This window comes from Nyctereutes procyonoides, unplaced genomic scaffold (assembly GCF_905146905.1).
Source record: "Nyctereutes procyonoides isolate TBG_1078 unplaced genomic scaffold, NYPRO_anot_genome, whole genome shotgun sequence".
Classification (NCBI taxonomy): domain Eukaryota; kingdom Metazoa; phylum Chordata; class Mammalia; order Carnivora; family Canidae; genus Nyctereutes; species Nyctereutes procyonoides.
Window position 1 is genome coordinate 33,641,627 of NW_026575131.1, and position 22,035 is coordinate 33,663,661.

General features: G+C 41.6%; 1 protein-coding gene across 4 annotated transcripts in view; it reads left to right on the forward strand.

Moving 5' to 3' along the window:
• The window catches only part of ARHGEF3 (Rho guanine nucleotide exchange factor 3), a 309,811-nt gene that overhangs the window by 241,269 nt on the left and 46,507 nt on the right, over positions 1 to 22,035 (forward strand). The window lies entirely within an intron of this gene.

The window sequence follows — 22,035 nt, forward strand, 5'->3', positions numbered from 1 at the left end:
TCATCTGTGGCCAGTGGAGTCATTTAGCTGGGGGTCTAGAGGCTAAATGAGTAATCTGAGCGTCTTGCACATGGATCCTGAAAATGAATTAAACTCCTTGGGGGCAGTGGGAAGCTGTCTTGGAACACTGGAAACATTTCTCTTTCTGGGAGCTTTCTGGTGCCTTGAGGGCAATGTGAGGGAGTCCTCCTCCTCCTGGCTTGTGTTTGGTCTTGCCTTTTACTTCTGTGTGTTACATCTCCAGCAAAGAGCTCCCTGGCCTTAAAGGTTGGGTTCAGCTGGGTGAGAAAGCATCCTTCTCGGTCTTTGAGGGCCTTAGGGACTATAGTTGCTTCCACTAGACCACAGCTTTGCTGTGGCCGAGCTATAGTGAAACCCACAGGACCCAAATCATCACTGCTGCTCATGGGTGTATCTGAGAGATTGTCACTCTGTCCAACCATGACTGGGGAAAGTCTGGAGGCAGATGTACATCCGACCTTGATGCAGCAGTCTTGAGGGTTCCACCCACCCACCACCCTTGGGTCTACTTAGCTGTGTGCACTTGGCTCACTGAATTACGTATGTTCGGGAGGACAGCATCAAAGATTCATTGCTTTTAACAAGAGCTGCTCCAAGCTGACAAGACTCCAGTCTTCAGTTGTAATCAGCTTTCTGTAAGCTGAGCACAACTAACTTCTCACCCCCACCCCCACCCCACACTCCAGCTCAGTTGTATATTTTCACAAAGAGTTTTTGTTCTCAGCAGCTGTGGAAGTGTGTTTGGACTCTTATTTAATGGTGTTTGGTGTTTGGACTCTTATTTAAGTTTTGACAAGATAGCACCAGCATAGGTTGTTCAGGCTTGGAATGGATATAATGATTTTTCAGTAGGAGCTTCATAATTTAATGCATGTGGGAGCAAGAGAAGCTAGAATCCTCTGAAACTCCTTTTGGAAAGAAGCAAAGCATAACCAAGTTGAATTACTAAATTGAAATGGATCAAAGGAAAGAATAGTGAGAATAGCTCTGGATTCTAACTAGTCCTTTCTTGCTATCCCTTAGTCCGATGTTTTCTGAGTAGTTTGGCTAAAAGCTTAGGTAAAACTCATCTGCTTGATCTTTTCTTATTCTTATACTTAGAAATATATCTGTATATCACAAGTGTAATGAAAGAAATGTACCACCAAATGTCAAATATTAATTTTCTTCATGGAAGGCAGATCAAAATCAAAATTATAAAGTGAGACTTATTTTCCTTTTATAAGGATGTCTTGGTATGGGAGTAAGGATGAGGGATGAACAGTTTTGGAAATGGTAAATATCCCCATTGAGTGTTTTGTGTATGTGTGTGCAGTTTAAATCAGAGAAGTATCATGTATGCTCTATTACATCTTGAGGCAGAGATGTCCAGTCCAGTGCATCTCCTAGCTTCATTTCCTGATAATGACAATAGGCAAAGTTGGGAAAAGAAACTGAAGTGAATTTAGGGGGTAGTTTTCTGGTTTCATTATCTGTGCAAAAAACAGTCAACCCTTGTAGGCCTTACTTCTCCATAAACAATTAACTAAAATATATTTTCTACCAGCAGGTGTCATCAGTATTTATAAATGTTTAAAGAACAGCATATCCTGGTAGGCCTTTTGAAAAACATGATTATATACATGTTTATAAATAAGGCATTGACTATTAATTCCTATAAAAGTAATTTTTTAAGACTGATAATTTTTTTTTCCAAAACAAGGTAGTTCTACAGAGAAAGACTGGCTTATCCAAAGTACTTTTTGACCTTCAAAGGCAGTTTCTATAAAGCACCTGTGCCCTTTAGACATATAATGGCTGTTCCTTCGGAATTTGCTATGGGGAGGAGCAATGTACAATCAAGTGCCTTCTAGCATGGTTCTTGTGGTTGCAGCTGGCATGCTGGGGAAAGCCACTTAAGGAAAGACTTGTGGGGAAGGGGCTGGTGTGTGGCAATGTGCATTTGATACCATACACTTGAGTTAAAAATATGCAACAATAAACATTCTCTTAAATGCAAATTATAACTAAAGTTCTCCTTGAGATTTAAGTGTTTTGTAATTTTCTTAATTTCAGTGATAGTTTCCAGTGGAAAAAAGGGATATATTTTTAAAATTTATTTTCTTTAAAATGTTTCTTTTAAACACTGGAAGTATTTTACATGGATTATGATATTAATATAATACTGCTTTCTAATCTGATATTTCCTTATGGCATGGATGTATGAGTTGGGTTGCAAGTGTTTACTATCCCAAACCAGCTAGATCCTTCCACTCTAATCATTAACTGTGAAATTCAAGGAGCTGAGTCCATTTTAGTCCATTGCTCTCGACTTTCACAGAGAAACATGGTATCACATGAGCATGGTTAAGCTTGCTTCTTATCACTGATGTAGCTTTGCTCAGTTTATCTGTCTTATTATTTATTGGGTACTTATTCCCATGCCAGGAGGTACTGGTCCTTCCAGGCATGTTAATTGCTCTGAACACCTGATCAAGTCACTAGAAAGAAAGCTGTTAGTTTTTAATGAATTACAGTGATTATAAGTTAAAAGTCACAATTTCCACATAGTGACAAAAGTCACTATTTCCACTATTTTTTTGCTTTTAAAAAAAGCAGCTCAGGGGCGCCTGGGTGGCTCAGTCAGTTGAGCATCTGACTCTTGATTTCAGCTCAGATCATGATCTGAGGGTTGTGAGATCGAGCTCCGCATCTAGCTCCATGCTCAGCATGGAGTCCACTTGGGATTATTTTTCTCTCTCTAGCCCTCCCCCTGCCCAATAAATAATCTTATTTTAAAAAAAGAAAGAAAGACAGCTCAAATGAGTGCCTATGTTGGCTAAGAATGCTGGAGCCTGGTGAGAAGGTTTTAAGAGTTTGAGGTCCATTTCATTTTTAATGAAAATACAGAGATGTTTCCATTATTTTCTTTTTAAGAATATATCTGACAAAAAAAAAGAATATATCTGACAATTTGATAGGTCACTTTGGGTTTTAAGATTCATTATCTAAGATGTTGGTCAGGATTAGGCCAGATTTAGTTTGCAGTATTTGTAATCATTGCCTTTGTCTCTCAAAAGTATATGATCTGATTTTGACTCTACCAGTAACCTTGTGTGGCTCTTGGAATGACATGTCCCTAGAAATGACAGAGCTCTATTCCTAAGTTCCAGATCTAGTGTCTCACTTAAGACCCTAGCCATGTTTTATAGGGTTAACATAAAGCACATATTTTTCTCCTTACTTTATGAATAAAGACACTGAGGGGAGGTGACTTGCAGAAAGCCATGAAGAAAATCAGCAGCTGAACCAAGATCCGGTGCCAGGTTTCCTGATGGATTTAGTCCAACATTTTATACTGGCATACTTTGTGGCACATAAGGGTATTTACCTCTATGAAGAAAAAGAGAGTGGAATGAAAACTTAACAGACATGTAAAATGCTTTAAAATGTTTTCTTTTAAATATATAATCATGAGTACTTTATGTAACTGGGGGAGTACTTTTAAAGCTTGAGCTCTAAAGGGTAAGATGAACCCTGTGCCCCTGCCATAATTTATGCCCCAGTAAGTCCACATGTGGACTTGAAAATTGTATGCACCTGGGGCTGTACTCCTTGCATGCCAGCTGGAGAGCTAAAGGAGTCAAATGGTTTCCAGTAATTTATACATTTCTTGGAATCTATATCATATAGTGTTGACCTAAAGTATATACAACCAACTGCATGAAAATAGCTCTGAGGAGTTATTGCAGTTAGAATCCTGATATTTCTTCAAGTGACCAAATAAGTAGATTCCATGAATCATGTAACTTTGGGTCTTGCTGGAAGGGAAGCAACATGGAGTTACTCAGGTAAAGGCCATCACTTACTGATAGGATCCAGTTATGGTCATCTAGCCCATAATTCTGAGACTTGTTCAGATGGGGTCTTGAGGGGCCTCCAGATTACAGTGTACTTGAACTAGGAACTTAGGCCTATTAAAGTAAAACACGTTGACTTTACACATGTACATTTAAGGATGTTCAGGGTATCAACTCTGAACTGAGTCCTAATGCCATCTCCACCACCTGCTCAGTGGTGTCACCTTGGACAAACTACTTTGCCTCTCTAAGCTCTGTTTTCTTCAGTGGTAAAATGGGATGATGAGAGTTCTACCTCCTAGGATCATAGTGAGGGTCAACGAGGTGATTCATGCTTAGTCCCAGTGCTTGGCACATAGTAAGTGTTCAATAAATAGCACCATCATCATCAAGACTTATGCATCTTGAAAAGATTCCCCAAATAATTTTAATTAATGATCACTATCCTAATTTTATGAGTGTTCTTTTATGCATAGCAGGGCATCTTTTATGCATATGCATCCTTACTATGGATTCTCAAATTTTTATCTCCACAACAATCCTATGAGGTTGGTGTACGTGTTCCTTTTTATAGAAAAAGAAGCTGAGGCTCAGAGCTGGGTAATAGCTTTTCTAGGATGGTTGAGCTGCTAGGTAGAGGAGCCAAGATTCACACCCTACTCTGACCCTGAAGTCTGTACTTTCCCAACCACATCACATTGCGTCTAAATGACTAAATCACTGGTCTCCTCACCACATAACACATGAAGGATGAATGTGCCTGCTGGAGCAAATAACTTCACGGTCAAAAGCCTACTTTTTCCTGAGTTTCTGGATGGGAGACCCTGCCATTACTCAGAGAGCCCACTTCACAGAATGGCTACAAACCCAAAGGAGTAGGAATTGTAAGCCTCCATGAGGGAAGGTTTTGGCAACTTCCGTTCTGTGTTTCTCAACACCAAAGAGCTGATCTTTGGCAGAATTCTGCATGCTCAGCTCTGTGGAGATGACACCGTTAGTTCTGCAATTAGTCATTTTGCTTATCTACATTAACCGCCAGCCTTCCACCTAAACCAATAACTGGAAGGCCCTGATTCCATCTGGATACTTGCAAATTGTGTCATTTTCTCAAGTCACTCTGCAATTGCCTATAAAATCCTGGACTAGTGCCACTGTTTTTATAACAACTGAATGAAAATAAATTACTAATCATATCCTAATTTTGCAAAGCCCTGTGCACATGTAATTGTTATTAATGGCCTGTGTACTCTAGAAGGGCTACTTCATTTGTGATGTATGCATGCAGTTGCCTTCCATAGTTTGTCAGCATTGGTAATGTGTACAGGTCACACACAAAAATGAGGAAATTGCTGTGATTGCATTGCCATTTATTTTTGTATCGACTCATGGACTGTCAAGAATGAAGGCCAGTGGGGTTCTAATGCCTTCCATTTTTTATAAATTGACACCAGTTATTAGCTTAGAAGAGGCTATGTCACACGTTAATCGAGAAAGGCTTCTGAACCTCCCACTGCCCGGGAAAGGAGTGGTTTCTTCTTAAGTCTAGAAACACTTGTGTCTGGACCTTCTGTGTTTGAGCCATTGTGTTCTTTTGTGAGAAAGCAGCTCTGATTATTACTAAACTTCAATTAATTGGAGCAGAACCAGAAATCTTAATGGTAAATTCACTGGATTTTCCCCCCTCTTCTGACTCTTAAGATGAGGAGGTAAGGAGTAGCAAAACAGTCTTTTTTTTTTTTTTTCCGGGGATTTATGAAACAAACAAACAAAACTAGCCTCCAGGAAATGACCCAGGGTCATTGCATTCGAGAACCTTAGAGTAGGAAAGGCCTGGTGAGAACATGGAGCCCAGTGCTAATCTGCTGTTGGATCCTTTCAATCTCTGCTTAAACATCTCCAAAGACAGAGAGCTCATTACCTTCTGAGCCTGTACATTCGGTCTTTGTTCAGTATGCATCATGAAAAAAATCCTCTCTTAATAGTAACATTGCTTTCTCCAACTGAATATTACACAGTAATACTTTCTCATGTGTTTAAGAGGCATTAAGGCATCTCCTTAAATATTTGAAAACCCTTTTTCCCTAACTACTCCCACTCTGCACACACACATGCACACATGTGTATACACACACACACACATGCTTCCCCCAGGAGCTTGTTTCTTTTGGCTAGACGTCCTGGTTCCTCTAACTTTTCCAAATGGAACATACTATCCAATCTCTTTCTCTTCCTTGCTTGTTTGCACCAGACATCCTCAGTGTGCCTGGACATCTTGAGCATTGATCAGCCCACAGAGACACTGTATATAATGTTATATCAACAAACAAGGTGTTTGTTGGGTTTAATGTGCTTCCTTAGACAAAAGAGGTAGACTAATACATTGAAGAGAATTTTTGAAATAGAGATGCCAGACTGAAGATTAATATTTTTGTCATGTAATTTATACAAATGTAAAAGAACCTTCCAAGATGTCCATTGATAAATGGGCAAAGAGGCATTAATAGGTAGTTCACAGACAAGGAACTGTGAAAGTAAAGATTGTTTAAATGTTCACTCTAATAGAAGTTATAGAAATGAAAAAGGTATAATAGGTGCTGTTTCAATACCTAATTGACATCACAAATATTTTTTTAAAGATTTTATTTATTTGAGACAGAGAGAGATAGGAAGAGAGAGCACAAACAGGAGGATGAGGGACTCGATTCCAGGATCCTGGGATCATGACTTGAGCTAAAGGCAGACACTTAACTGACTGAGCCACCCAGGCACCCCCCTGACATCACAAATATTTTAAAGATATGATAGAACCCAGTCCTAGGGATGTTGCAGGGAAATAACATGCATCTGTGGAGAATGAGGGTATTCATCAGTATATATTAAAACACAAAAAAAGTTCAAATCTCTGGACCCAGTATTCTAGCTCTTAGGAGGAAGAATGCTATGTGTCGAAAGTTGTTCATAATGATATTATTTACAGTAATGATTATGTTGTATTTTTGTGCATTTTATAGGTTCCAAAGCATTTTTATATTCTTTTCCTCACTTGGGTATAATTATCCCCACTTTAAAGATTAGGATCCGGGATCCCTGGGTGGCGCAGCGGTTTAGCACCTGCCTTTGGCCCAGAGCGTGATCCAGGAGACCCAGGATCGAATACCACGTCTGGCTCCCGGTGCATGGAGCCAGCTTCTCCCTCTGCCTATGTCTCTGCCTCTCTCCCTCTCTCTCTCTGTGACTATCATAAATAAATAAAAATTAAAAAAAATAAAGATTAGGATCCTGAGAATCAGAGAAATTCAATAATTTTCACAGGATCACACAACTGGGCATGGCAGTGCTGAAGCTTGAAGTCCAGTTGTCTGATTTCAGTTTAGCATCCCTCCTTATTTTTAAAACAGAAAAACCAACAATCCCTCTGACCTATAATGAGGAAATGGCTCCGTGTAGCATGGCCTCTAGCACAGGCATCAGTGGCATCATTTGAGGCATTACACGCTAGGCAACAGAAATGCTTTAATGTTTTTGTAAAAAATTAAAAAGGAAAAAAGTGGAGCATAATTACACACATGATATAGCCCATTTAAATGTATATGTATGCACATGGGATGTCGAGAAGTCAGGGAAGAGATATTTCTACCCATGCCCCTCTCCTTCTGTCACTATGCTCATTAAATTCACAGCAATGCTGCCCTGTGTTCAAATAGCAGGCAGCTATTTTCACATATATGATCTCCTTTGAGCCTTGCACAGGCTGAGGGAGGCTGACCAAGGCAAGGACTGTCAACTGAAGAAACAGAGATTCAGAGACATTAGGAGGCAGGGCCAAAATGTTGGGCCTTCCTTGCCCAGCCTTGACCTCTTGGGTTGGTGGTAAGCAGAGCTATATTTTCGGTGTTCAATGTGAATGCCAATAAATTTAGAACACTGCATGCAGAGACCTCACTTGGGAGCCAGTGGACTGGTGGGTCCATCCCATGGCCTGCACTCCAGATTCAAGTGCAAAGCTTACTTTATATTTGATGTATGATTGGTGTTAAACAAGAAGCCCACAAAAAAATGGATAGACAGAAACTTTTGTACATGTAGATGACATCCCTTAAAATGATGTCTTCCTGAGCTCAGATCCTGCAGATCTAATGTTTGCAGCAGAGGTGATAATTAAATGGTAAAGAGAAATAGAGCATTCCCTCCCCCTCTAAGGGATGGTTTCCATAGATACCATGAGAAATTGGCAACCTGAGCAAAATAAAACAGCCTATGTCAGGACCTTGAAAAAAATATGTAAAGTTAAATGTTTAGCTGTTGCCACCATTGTCAGATTTGGAACTTTGGAGACTTCCTAGAGGAAGAAGCCACAGAAAAAAAGGGAAGCAGCCAGTGAGTGGAAAGAGAAAGAGCTACAGGCCTGATACCTGAGGGGGACAATTAGTAAGTCTGTGTGCTCTCTGGCCCCAACACAAGGCCAGTGCAAGCATCCCTCTCCAGTGTTATCTTACACTGAAATGCTAACATTTCATAATCCCCAAGTGATGCAGGCATGTGAAGAACAACCCCAGGCAAATAGAAGATAATTAAAGGTCACTGGTGAAGACTATTCATATGTTTGACTTTGCATAGGTTGGGGTGGCTTATCGGTATCCTGTTAGGTTTTTGGGTCTTGTTTATTCTCACACACCTTTAGTTATTCTCCTTACTGGTTGATGGTTACATTGGATGTTCTGGGTGTGGTCTTGCAGAAGGGGTCTGAAACCACTGTGAAGAAGGAAACAGACTATTACAAGAAGAAAAAAATTGATGGTAACTTAAGTGTCAACCACAGACATGTGAAAAGTCACCTTCTGGCTCAGCTGTTTGGTGACATAAGTTGGACAGCTTTGAAAGGGAGCGTGTTTGAAGAGGGTTGGTTTTCTCTTATTAGTTTCTGAATGCTTTATGTCCACTCTCTAGGGGCTGAGGGGAGTGAGCTATGTTCTGACTCAGCAGCAAGGAATGGGGACTTGCTTTGGAGAACTCTTAAAAGCTTAAATCTCAATTTCTTTAGCAGCATTGATTTCTAAGCTGATTCTTACAAGAATCTCCCTACTACTTGGGGACAGGACACAAGTAGACTCAGGGGACCTCAGAGTCTTTGATTCTGGAATGAGAACACTGGCTTAATCACTTTTTTACCAGAAGGTGGGTTTCATACCATTTGTGGTAGCCCAAACAGATACCAGGGATAAGGGGGATACAGAGATAAGACACATACAGTAATTTTGAATCCCTTTCTCTTTTCAGTTCTCTTCCTATCCTGATCCTTCTGATCATGCTGAGGAGAAAGTCTTAGTTTGGAGTTAGAGTGTCTTTAATACCTTTCGAGCACTTGCTGGTTCCCCTTTTTAACACAACTCAGGCCTCAGGCTTAGAAGCTTCAGGCAGGCAAGAATATCTAATAAGAATTTAACAATAGGGTTCATTTTTTCAAGTTATTTTCTATTTACAGCCGAGGCAGTGATAGTGTTTGTTTTTATAATATGGTTACTTAAGTAAGAGATGAGTAATTTAAGGAAATATTAACTATGTAATAGTTCAGGTGGTATGTACATTGGCAAAAAAAAAAAAGTTGTCACAATGGTACTGAGAGTTTGGAAACTGCACATTGCGTGTGTTCTGAGGGCTCTTCTCTGGCCAGAGCTCTGCAGCAGTAGGTTCCCAAGTTTGGGTACAGCTGCATACAGACTAAATCTTAAATTTGGACTTCAAACATAGGACCCAGATTTCAAATATCAAGATTTTTTTAACAGATAAAGATGGACTTTAATGTGTCATAGAATATTATCCTGGACTAGATGTTAGCAATTTTTTTAAGATTTTATTTATTTATTCATGATAGACACAGAGAGGGGGGTGGGCAGAGACACAGGCGGAGGGAGAAGTAGGCTCCATGCCAGAAGCCTGACGAGGGACTCAATCCCAGGACTCCAGGACCACGCCCTGGACCAAAGGCAGGCGCTAAACCGCTGAGCCACCCAGGGATCACCAGCAATTTTTTTTTAAATTGGATTTCTGTTCTAAGAACAAAAATCGTTTTCTTTCTTTTCAAAGCTTCAAGTTCCCAAGTTCCAGCTGAAGTCATTTAACCCATCTTCTTCCTTTTCCCCTTCACCCCAAGAGCAGGATTGATCAAGGTTATATTTTAATTTGGGGTAGTCCCAGAGTGGTGGTTAGGAATTTGGATTTAAGGATAGACTGAGCCTTGTCTGAATCCCAAATTGGCTACTTGTGAGCCAGGAGACCTTGGACAATGACTCATCCTCTAAAGCCTCAGTTTCCTTATCTGTAAATAAGAGTTTCCAAGGGAACTGGAAAGATGAATGAGCATGCGGAAGGCTTCCACAAAGCAAGTATTCCACAGATGAGTAGCAACAATAGCAGCATCTATTTACAGTGTACATCAGTTGAGTAGAAGCTGTGGCTGATCATCCTCTCAAGGGATCTGCTGGGAGATCACTCCTTCCCTTGTAGGAAATACCCACCCGATTTCCCAGGGATTCGAGTTGGCCCTGGCCACTATTTTTTTTAAAAAACAAAAGATGTTCCGAAGCACACTGGCAAGATTCATGTTCATTCCTGCCAGGCAGGATGAAAAAAAAACTAGTATGATTTTCTGATGTTCCCAGAATGACTTTCAAGCAGGAGTGTGAGCTCAGGGTAGAGAAGCACCCTGGTCATGGGAGATGAAGAGCATGTCATCCATCCACAAGGCTGGCTCCCATCTGATCCGTGTCATCTGGGAACCAAGCTCCAACCACAGGGACAGACCCAGCGCAGGTGAGGAGGATTAGGTTGCTTTGCGAGTTCTTCCTGCCCTATTCATTAGCAGCGTGCTTTAATTATAAATAGATCCTTTGTTAGAAATGTGGGGAAGTTCCATAGCATGATGAACACAACTTGGTGAAGAAACGCAGACCTAAAAATGACCCTTAATTGCTCTGTGATTGTCAGTAAATATTTATTGAGATCACACTCTAACAATTTCTCCTGAATTTAAAAGGGAAAGGCATGCTTTCTCTCCTCAAGGAACTTGTACTTTAGCTTGACTGAGTCATTCAGAACCCTAACAAACAGGCAGTGATTGTCAATCAGTGGAAAGAGGGATGGGGAAGCAGGCAATCTCACTGGGGATTTTGACAGACTTCGAGGGGACAGTACTGGGAAGTGGTGATCCAGTGAGCCCCCTGGTGCTGGATGTTCACACACCATTCCCCAGGTTTGCCCTAACAAAGGACTATGTCCACTGAGGCTCATAAGCAGAGCACCTGTGCACCTGGCTGGGCTCTCGAAGATCCTGGGGGGTACAGGGTAGGGGGAAGACAGGGGAGGCTGCTGACTCCAGAGTGACAGGGCTTGAATGTGGAATAAACACCTTCAAATTTTCCACTTCCTGCCTCAGTCTGCATTGCCCTGTTCTACCATCTTTATTTCCCACAGGGTTTAGGGGATGAGCAGGGCTATGGTTAAAAATCACAGGTCTCGCTGAGAAACAGCCTTCGGCTCAGTCCTGGCTCTGCCACTGGCTGTGTAACCTTAGGAAAAGTTCTTAACCCCTCTGAGCCTCAGTTCCATCAGTTCTATGAAATGGGTATATTAATAGTACTAACTTAAGAGAAATCAAGGAAATCGTGCATAGAGAGCACTTTGGCACAGCCTGGCATGAAGTCATTGTCAGTATTGTTGCTATTGTGTTGTAAGAGGAAGTTGTGTATCTAGGGAAGCTGGTGTGGGGGGTGGCAGGGAGGACTTTTAAGTCAGGTAGATTTGAATTTGAATTTCAGCTCCTACTAGGTATGACTTGGGGCAAGTCACTTTACTTCTCTGAACACCTGCTTTCTCTTTCATAAAATGAGGTGATGGGGTTGCTGTATGGTATAGATGAGTGTGTGTGTGCCAACACCTAGCACAGGACTCCATGGCTCTTAGAGTCCCCACATAAGGGTCCCCCATCGTCTAGCACTTCCTTCTCTATTTGATAGAAGAGATGAATCACACCTGGGTTAGGTGTGGGACGATGTCTCTATTTCTAGAAAATTGCCAGAATCTGTGAGTAAGTAAGGAACCCAGCAGTATGTAATTGAATAACCATTCTGGAGGCTTTGCAGGGTTACATGGCCCCTAACACTCTGTACAGCCCTGCTTTATAAATTCAGGAGCAGCCCCAGAGCCTCACTTCTAAATGGTGGGGCAGGAGGTGCAAGCATCCGGCCAGTGAGACTTTTCCCTCCATCCCTGGAGGAAATTTTTTCAGGGAAATCTTGCCAGATTAGACCCCATGTGGTCTTCCAAAGGAACCCTCCCATCTGTGGATGGCCTGAGCTGGAAGACTCATGGGAATTTGCCCCTTTCTGCCACAATAAATAACATTTTTCTTTTACCACAAAACTGCCTTTGTCTTTTCTGGAAACTCTTACTGGCATCCCTTACCACTGAATCTCCCATGGCTAAACCAACATTTTTTTACAAACCAAAGAGTCAAATCACAGGTTTGTGTCTACTTCTTTTAAGTCAACTTCATTGTTTATTCATTTTCTCTCTTGTGACTTTTTTTTTATTTAATATGTATATTTTTTATTGGAGTTCAATTTGCCTGAGGCTTCTGCCTCCTTTGTCGTGTATGATACACTTTTCTCCAAATTTGCAGGCTTCTGAATTTTAATACACTGTAGATAATAATACATCTGGTTGTATATTAATTTCTCAGAGTTAGAAATAATACATAATCACTATGTTTCAAGGTTGCAAATGTACAACACTGAGAACCCAGTGTTTGTTAGGAGTCTTTGGAAAAACACATTCTTAGTGGGCATTTTTCATTTCTGTCATTAAGAATGTGCTACAGAATGAAAACTGTCTTAAGTAAAGGTAGTCTTGTGTTCTGTGTGCATGCACACACACACACACACACACACACACACACACTTACACATCTCCCAAAGGATAACATTTTGAAGTTATCATGTGCTTATTTGGAGTGTGTAGGAGCAACAGAAAGGCCATATGAATCCATTATAGATTACCTACCTCTCAGCTTCCTGAACAGCATACTTTGTACCTTATTTTTCTACATACCATTGCTCAGTGGGTGGTAAGATGTCAGCTAAAAGCTGAAAACAGGAAAGCTTAAATTTTTTAAATTTTATTCCCAATTCAGTCAATCCCTTATGGCTGTGCCACTGGTAGCTTTTTCCATTTTGAATAATCAGATTTCAGTGTATTCTGTTCTCAGTTGAGAGCAGACTGTTCTAAAACCTGCAAGTGCAGTGTTCCCTGGTTCTAACTGGAGGCATGTGCTGTTGAGGATGCACGTGGGCTCAATGATTTGAAGAGATAAATTATGCTAGAAGGGCCGGCTGGGGGGTGGACCAGGGAGTGTGGCAAATGTATTTTATGATTCTCTCTGGAGGCCACATTTCTGCAAGTCTTGTCTACTCAGATATTGTTCTTGCCAAAAACAGAAGTTGAGTGGGCCACAAGAGTAGGGGGTCCATGTTCTCATCCAGTTGACCCCATGCCCTTGGTCAGTTGTCCCTGTAGGTTTTACCCAGCAGGTGTATGTGAGATTGCTGGTCCCATCCTAGTCTTCAGTCAGATGGCAGACCTCGCTGTCAGCTTTGCTTGCCCGAGACATATTTGATCATCCCAAACTCAGCTGGAACAGTCTGTCCTTCCTTTGGGACATTGAGATTAAGATCTGAGCATCTTTTTTTATTTCTGTGCTTTTTTTTTTTCCATTTCTGGGAAATGAAGATAATGCTGAGGTTCAGAGGATAATAAGTGGATGAAAAAGAGAAAGGACATGCCAGTGTATCTGTATGGTCCTTTCTGGAAGCCCAGGGAAACTTGTTATTTGGGGGAGAGATTCCACCTTGCTCACCTGACATGAGCTAAACACCCACGGTTCCTATCAGTGTCTAATCCCAGGTCATACTGGGATCTGGCAAGATTGGAGACCAGCTCTTCTAGCCCATAATTTAGTGATGTTGGGTTGGGTAGGGTGGTTCTGATGCAGACCTCAAAACCCATTTGGATTCCCTTCCCCAACTCAGGTTCTTATCTTGAGATTTCATTTTCCTCTCCTCCGGCATAGCCTCAGATCCTGTCAAACCACGCCCAGTGTTTCTCTATCCAGCTAGAGCTTGACTAAACAGATGATAAAACTGCAGGAAGAAAGGCAAGGCAGGAATGTGGAATCAAAATATGTGGTCTCATAACCTGAGATGTAGTGGCAGGAGCATGTCATTGGTGAGATTGTGTTGTGGCAAGTGACATGGAGTTCCAGCTTCATCCCAGAGAGGCCCAGGGCAAAAATCTAGTGCTGCAGGAAGTGGACCAGGGTAGGAGAGCAGCCTTGGGGAGAGACCACACCTCTCCCTGGGCATCAGAAATAAGAGTAATAATCTGATATTTACTTATGGGGCAGGCTTGTAGCAAGCACATTACACACATATCATCTCATGTCATCTTCCCAACAACTTTGTGAAGCGGTAGGAGAGTCACCCCCACTTCACAGGGGAGGAGACCAAGCCCATGGATGTTCCATTGTTGGTCCGAGGTCATAGGGCATTGTGCTCTGGCCAAGAAGGTTGGCTCATATTTTATCCTTAGATCCTTTGCAAAGAATCAACACATTCTTTGGGCCAGCATGATAAGAACTTTGTCACTTGCCGTAGAGACTTTCCACTTCTTCCTAAACTCTGGGGAAGCCTCAGCAAATATCCTTAGTCTGTACACAGCAGTTCCCAAACCTGAAGTATGGTGTGATCCCCAATGGCATTCTTCCTCTTCCCCTCAACTCAGCCCAAGGGGAAGCCAGGGATTCCCTTTTATAGAGATAAACAAATGCAGAATTTGTATCCCACCAAAGGAGTTCTAAGAAGTCAGTAGGAAATGACTGCCTGTGAAACCCCAGAACCACAGAGGCCTTCCTCTGGGCCCTGTGCCTGTGATTAGGCCACCACTGCCACCTCCAGGTGCCTTGTTGGCATTCTGCAACCAGCAGTGTGTGCTTTGACCCCATTTTTCTAGACCTACGGATGAGTGTGGCATGATGGGCACAAAATGCACATTCTTGCCAAAAATGCACAACCTGAATCTAATGGTGAGAAAATATCTCTTGGGCCCAAAGCTGGCCTTTCCTTAAAGGCCACAGAGGCATGACTCTGCTGGCAGCCCCAACACTTTTTTAGGGGGTCAGGCTCTTGAAGTACTTCAGGCCTGAGCATCTGGCCCTGTCTGCCTCAAGACAGTAAGAGTTTGCTTGATGTTCGGAAGGCAGACATGGAACCAGGGACCGCAGAGAGAGCTGAATATTTGGGTTCCTCTTTCTCTGAAGGTCTGTAGTGCCATGTCTGGGCATGACCAAAATGAGTTGCAGGCAATGGGCTGGCGTTTGCTGAAAGGAACTTAACTGGGGTGTGGGTGTACATTTCTCCTCTGCCCAAGGTTAATGGTAACATCCTGTGTAAGAGAACTTGAATGTGGTCTTCTACTAAACTCCAATATTTTAGGGCTATTTATTAGATGTGTTTAATCTTGGGCCAATTTAACCAGTAGCAGACTAATAAAATAACAAATTTGGGCTTGCTGCCAGGACAAATGTTGACTTACCCTTATAATGTTGACTGAAACGAATAACTTTGAAAGTAATTGAAAAGTGAAACATTTGCCAAAAATACAGTGTCTGAAACAGTGGTTCTGTTTTATTTTACTGGCACTGCTAAGAGATTATGTTCGTAACGTAGGCTGCCGCTGACTGCTTCAGCTCTGAGAAAGTTCCGTATTTTACTGAATTATTTCCCAAGGTTCATTTTTTTCCCATCCCATCACCGTCATTCAGCAAAAATGAATTTCCCCATGGCAGACAAGTAGGTCAGGTTATTTTTCTAATGTTGGGGCACAAATTCAATGATAATCAGAAAATAAAGATAATAAGTTGCTTGACGTCTGCCCTCAGAAACAAAATGATTTGCCCTGAACATTAGCCCTCTCAGAGTTTGTAGTAAGATTAATTGCTTCTGCAGGGTATATTGGCTGAAATCCATCTCCCTCATTCCACACCCCTCTTTCCCTTCATTCTGCCATTTAGTTTGTACGAACATTAGGGAGCTATAGCATTTTGCAGCATGTGTTTTAGACTTGAAGGAAACGGGAAGGCCTGGAGGAAATGAAGCCGGGATGACCACAGAAGTTGTCCAAAAGTGTGATTTCTTTCGAGCCTCATTTTTTATTTACTTTTTGTGGGAGGCCCTGTTTGGGGGAGGGACTGAGCAAGGTTTCAGAGGCTCATGCCAGCATTGTCTTCACTCAGTCACATGTCTCCCTGATGTCTCCCCCTTAATCAAGGCTTCCCAAAAGCAGCCACCTCACAGGCAGACTTTGGCTAGATGCCGCAGGTGCTGAGTGATGCGGGCTGAGAAGACTTGATATTCAGGGAATAAATATAACCTCTTTAACCTTCACATGTTCAGTTTTATGGCCCTGATAACTGATGGTTTAATTTGTGGGTCTAACCAGACCATCTTGTGACATCTCTATCATCTGCTGTTTAGCATTTCCATGAGAGGAGGCTGAAGAAATTGTTTGGTTCTCAACATAGCAGTCCAATATCCTGCCTGCAGCTTGCCATGAGACTGAACTAACTCAGCGTGGCCTGTGAATTTTATTTATCCAGGCTCTCCTTACTGTCCACTAGCAAGCAAAAATATGAAAATAAATAATAAACAAAAAACTACACAGTTTTTTTTAAGAAATTGAGATTTTTTCTTATAGCATCTGATATGGAGAGTTAAGCCATTTCATCACAGAGGAAATCAAATCTCTCTTGGATGCATAGGGCAAGGCTACCAGACCCACAGCTGGAGAGAATAAACACAAAGGTGTGGCCTCCATCTTTGAGATTAGCCAAGACAAAGGTATCAGGGATCCCTCTAGGAACTGTTCCTGGTGGTTTGTCAAAGTCCACAGGGTCTGTTGCCTTTTGTTGAAAGCACTGATAAGCATCTCTAAAGGAAAATTATAGTTCTGAGTTTGAAGACCTTTTGCTCACCTTGTGGGTTAGAAACCAATAATCCTGAAATGCATTTGGCCTAATCAATGAAGCCAGGTTTCCGTTGGAATTTGGGCCTCATTATCTGCCTTTCAACTTCTGGTAACAGATGACACCAGGTCAGTTAGCTCTGTGCCAGGGAAAAGAGAACAGAAAAAAAAAAAAAAAAAAAAAAACCTTCATGGAAATTTTAGAGTTAGAGACCATTATTTCATTATTGTCTTTTTCTATTTACAAAAATATAAGATGGAGAGCCACTTGCAGGCTCCAGAGAAGCTTCCCTTTGTGTTCCTGTAGCTCCGGTCCTCTTGTTCAGACAGCTCTATGAAGGTTTCCTTATCACTGCCTCCGTGTCCTACGTGCCCCTATGGTCTATTGTACGCTGCCTGCTGATCAGCTGCCCCTCTCCTGGCCCACTTCAACCCGCTCTGACTCTATTGGGTACTTTGCCTGGATTGACCTCCCAGTTCAGCCAGGAGGCATCCCCTCTAGGGTGATAGATGTACACTTCAGTGAAGGCAGTTTTGCAAATGCTGGGTAGTCCAGAGTTAGATTTAAAAGGATGCACATAGTTACAATTTATCTCTTCCAATATATGTATTAATTATGGAGAGAGTAGTAAATTTGTAGGGAGAAATCCAACAGATAACTATTCACTATATATATATTCGCTAACTAGGACAGCTATAACAAAGTACCACAAGCTGGGTAGCTTAGAACAGAAATTTATTTCTCACCGTCTGGAGACCAGAAGTCTGAAATCAAAGTATTGGCCTCAGAAACCTGCAGGAGAATCCTTCCTTGGCTCTTCTTTTTTTTTTTTTTTAATTTTTATTTATTTATGATAGTCACAGAGAGAGAGAGAGAGAGAGGCAGAGACACAGGCAGAGGGAGAAGCAGGCTCCATGCACCGGAAGCCCCATGTGGGATTCGATCCAGGGTCTCCAGGATCGCGCCCTGGGCCAAAGGCAGGCGCCAAACCACTGCGCCACCCAGGGATTCCCTTTCCTTGGCTCTTCCTAGCTTCTGGTATTTGTTGTCAATCCTTGGTGTTCTTTGGCTTATAGATACATCACTCCAGTTGCTCTGTCATTATACTGCCTTCTCCCTTTGTGTCTTTAAATCTTCTTTCTAGGGATCCCTGGGTGGCGCTGCGGTTTAGCGCCTGCCTTTGGCCCAGGGCGCGATCCTGGAGACCCGGGATCGAATCCCACGTCGGGCTCCCGGTGCATGGAGCCTGCTTCTCCCTCTGCCTATGTCTCTGCCTCTCTCTCTCTCTATCTCTCTGTGACTATCATAAATAGATAAAAATTAAAAAAAAATAAATAAATCTTCTTTCTATAAGAATACCAGTGATTGGATTTAGGACACACTTTAATCTAGTATGACCTCATCCTAACTTGATCTTATCTGTAAAGATCCTGTTTTCAAATAAGGTCACTTTCACAGTTTTAGGGGTAGAACCTCAATGTATCTTTTTAGGGGTATACATACAGTTGAACCCATGACACTACCTTAACCAAGTGGTAAGTAAGTAATAGGATAATATTACTCTGATGTGATGTACCAAAAAGGACAAAACACTTCTGTTGTATTCTTACCAAAAATGCATACTTTTTTTTTTAAGATTTAAAAATCTTTTTTTTTTTTTTAAAGATTTATTTACTTTGAGAGAGCATGCACGTGTGAGTCGGGGGGAAGGGCAGAGGGAGAGAGAGTATACTCAAACAGATTCCCCACTGAGCACACGGCTCTTGATCTCACCACCCCCAGGATTATGACCTGAGCGGAAAAACAAGAGTTTAACACTTAACCGACTGAGCCACCCAAGTGCCCACAAAAATGCATAATCTTGATTTAATCATAAGAAAACCTCAGATCTAAATAGAGAGACCTTCAGCAAAATAACTGACCAGTACTCTTCAAAAGTGTCAACTTTATGAAAGACAGACCAGACCAGACCAGGAAACTCACAGATTGGAGGAAACTACAGAGATGTGATGGTGAAATATAATGTGAGGTTCTGGATTGGATCCTGAAACAAAAAAGGGACATTAGTGGGAAAATTGGTGAAATCCTAGTAAATCCTTTAATAGTTTAATTAATAATCTTGTACCAATGTTAGTACCGTAATTTTGATAAATGTACCATGGTTATGTAAGATGTTAACATTGAGAAGGTACAAAGTGCATGGGAACATTATGTACTATTCTTGCAATGCTTCTATAAATCTAAAATTATTTCAAGATCAATTTCTTTAAAAAAAAAAAAAAAAGAATGCACAGGGCGCCAAGGTGGCTCAGTCAGTTGAGCATCTGTCTTCAGCTCAGGTCATGAACCCAGGGTCCTGGAATCAAGCCCTGCTTTAGGGCTGTCTAGTCATCAGGGAGCCTGCTTCTCCCTCTCCTTCTGCCTGCCACTCTGCCTACTTATGTGCTCTCTCACTCTCTCTCTGTCAAATAATGGGTGAAATCTTTTAAAAATAATAAAAAAAAGAGAATGCACACATTGAGTGATTAGGTAAATTCACCTGTTCTTAGTGGCAAAGGGGAGGAGAAATAATCTAGTAAAAACATACCAATTTGTAAGTTCAATTTTAGGCTCTCTTAATGGAAAGCTTGCTTTTCACAAGGCACTGTGCTATGTAGTCATTATCTTTGTATCTTGGGTAGAATACTGTAGCTGAAGTGTGTGTTCCAGGATCTGAACCCCTTCTCGCCTCTGCCACCTGAGATAGGTGACATGTGTCACTACTGATGCTCGTTGAGTCTCAGCTTACTCCTCTATAAAATGAGAATAATGATATTAGCTCTCTCATTGGATGTTCTGAAGATGTCATAAGCAAATCTATACAAAGCAGTCAGCCCAGTGCCTGACACAGATTGTAAACCCTTACAGAATTAAATGATAGCTGTTAGCCACAATTCCCACTACTGCATTATGAGAGAATTCCTTCCTTGTTTTTCAGTTGAAGAAACTGTGGGTAAGTAACTTGCTTGAGATCACCTAGCTAGAATGTATGGGAGCCAGAGATAGATGATGATAGATGATAGATGATAGATAGATAGATAGATAGATAGATAGATAGACGATAGATATTTTTAGTGAGGCTCATTTTTAGTCATTTATTTAGTAAAACATTAACTAGGAAGGACAACCTGCAGGAATATCTTGTCTTTGAGGAACAAGATACAAAGCAGGCTGTCAGCTCCCCCAAAGAGGGAGGAGAGGAGCCACTTGAATTAAAGCTATAGCTTGGAGGAAACACAGACAAGTGTAAAAGAACTGGTCAAGAAGTCAGTGAGAAACCCAGAAAGGATGGGAAGGCTTTGGCAATAGGAAGTGTCAAAAGAAGTGAGAACACGATTATATTTGTGGTGACCTAGAAGTTTTGAGGGTGAGAATCTTGGGCATAAACCATAAGACACTGTAAAACCAGCCTTTGGGCCCAAGGATGGGGGTGGTCAAGTCAAGTCAAGATAGTCATGGGTCATGAGCTTTACATTGATTTGACTGAAGGGGGCAGAGTGGGAGTGAGGCTCTGGCAAGGATGGGAGGGATTTGCCTTCTTCGGAGAAGATGGTGGTGGTGTAGGAATGGAGAGAAAAACATGAATTTGAGGAGGCAGACTTGGGGAAAGGAAAGCACACTCATAAAATAAATACAAGAGAACAGAGGTCTTCCCTCACAGGGCAGTCTGACCTTGAATGGCTATTTTCTCTGTATGTTTCTGCATCAGAGTTGAACTCCACCACATTATTTTATGTTGTGGAATCCAGTAATTGGCAGCGTGTTGAAGGGTTTCTTCATGAGAGCAAATAAAAAAACAGTCCATAGAGTAGAGCAGACTTCAGGGAGTATGGCAGTTGATTGGTGCTTCTCCATGGGGTTAGAGGTATCTTTAAGTTTGAATGTTTCAAGGTAGCTCTCTCAGCTTTTGATTTCCCAGCCAGATAGACCCTTCTGTCTTCTAGTCTATGTTAGTGAAAAATTACTGAAATTCAGTAGTGAGATTTTTTTTTCATTTTACTAGGTTTCTTCTAATTATGTTCAGTTCTAGATGTCTGTCATCTGTCTCTTTCAGTATCCTTTCTCACTAGGCCCTCACTAACAGCTGAAGTACAAATCTTGGATGGCATCTGTGTGCTCACTGATATATTTGCAAAATGTTTTTTTGTCCATTAAAATAAACCTTTGTATTATATAGTCTTTTGACTGTATACCACAGGCAGGACTTTGAGAGTTCCCAATCTGTGATCAGCCTTGTTTCCTACACATCTCACTCCCTCTCCCTGTATAACTATGAAGCAGATCCCAGGCATCCTATTATTTTACTTGTCCCTTATTTGTATACATAAATGGTCAGGGAAAGTTTGTGTCATGCTTGGGCTGATTGTTTGGAAAGTTAAGACAATAAAATGTAGGAGGTTAGGGTTTACTCACATAAAGATAAGTCAGATATCTCCCCTTGCTTATCAGGGGAGAACCCTGTATACCTGGCTCCAGAAAGACATACCTGGGGGAATCTTTGGATATGTCACAGCAGGAAAGCTGAGGATGAGGACCACTGACACAGGAAATGATCCCTATAAAAGCCAGGAGTAGTGTAGAGCAGTGGTCTACAAACTGTGGCCCATGAGCCAAATACAGCCCACTTCCTATGGTCTTCAAGCAAAGAATCGTTTCTATTTTTAATGGTTGAACAAAACAAAACAAAACAATAATATTTTGTGACGTGTAAAAACTCTATAGAATTCAGATTTTAGGGGATCCCTGGGTGGCTCAGCGGTTTAGCCCCTGCCTTTGGCCTAGGATGTGATCCTGGAGTCCCGGGATCAAGTCCTACATCGGGCTCCCTACATCATGGAGCCTGCTTCTCCCTCTGCCTGTGTCTCTGCCTCTCTCTCTCTCTCTCTCTCATGACTAAATAAATCTTTAAAAAAAAGAATTCAGATTTTAGTGTCTATAATGGAACATAATCACATTCATTTATTTACATACTGTTTAAGGCTGATGGCAGAGATGAGTAGTCATTACAGATGCCCACAAAGTCTAAAACATTTCCCGTCTGGCCCCTTACACAGAGCTGTAGGG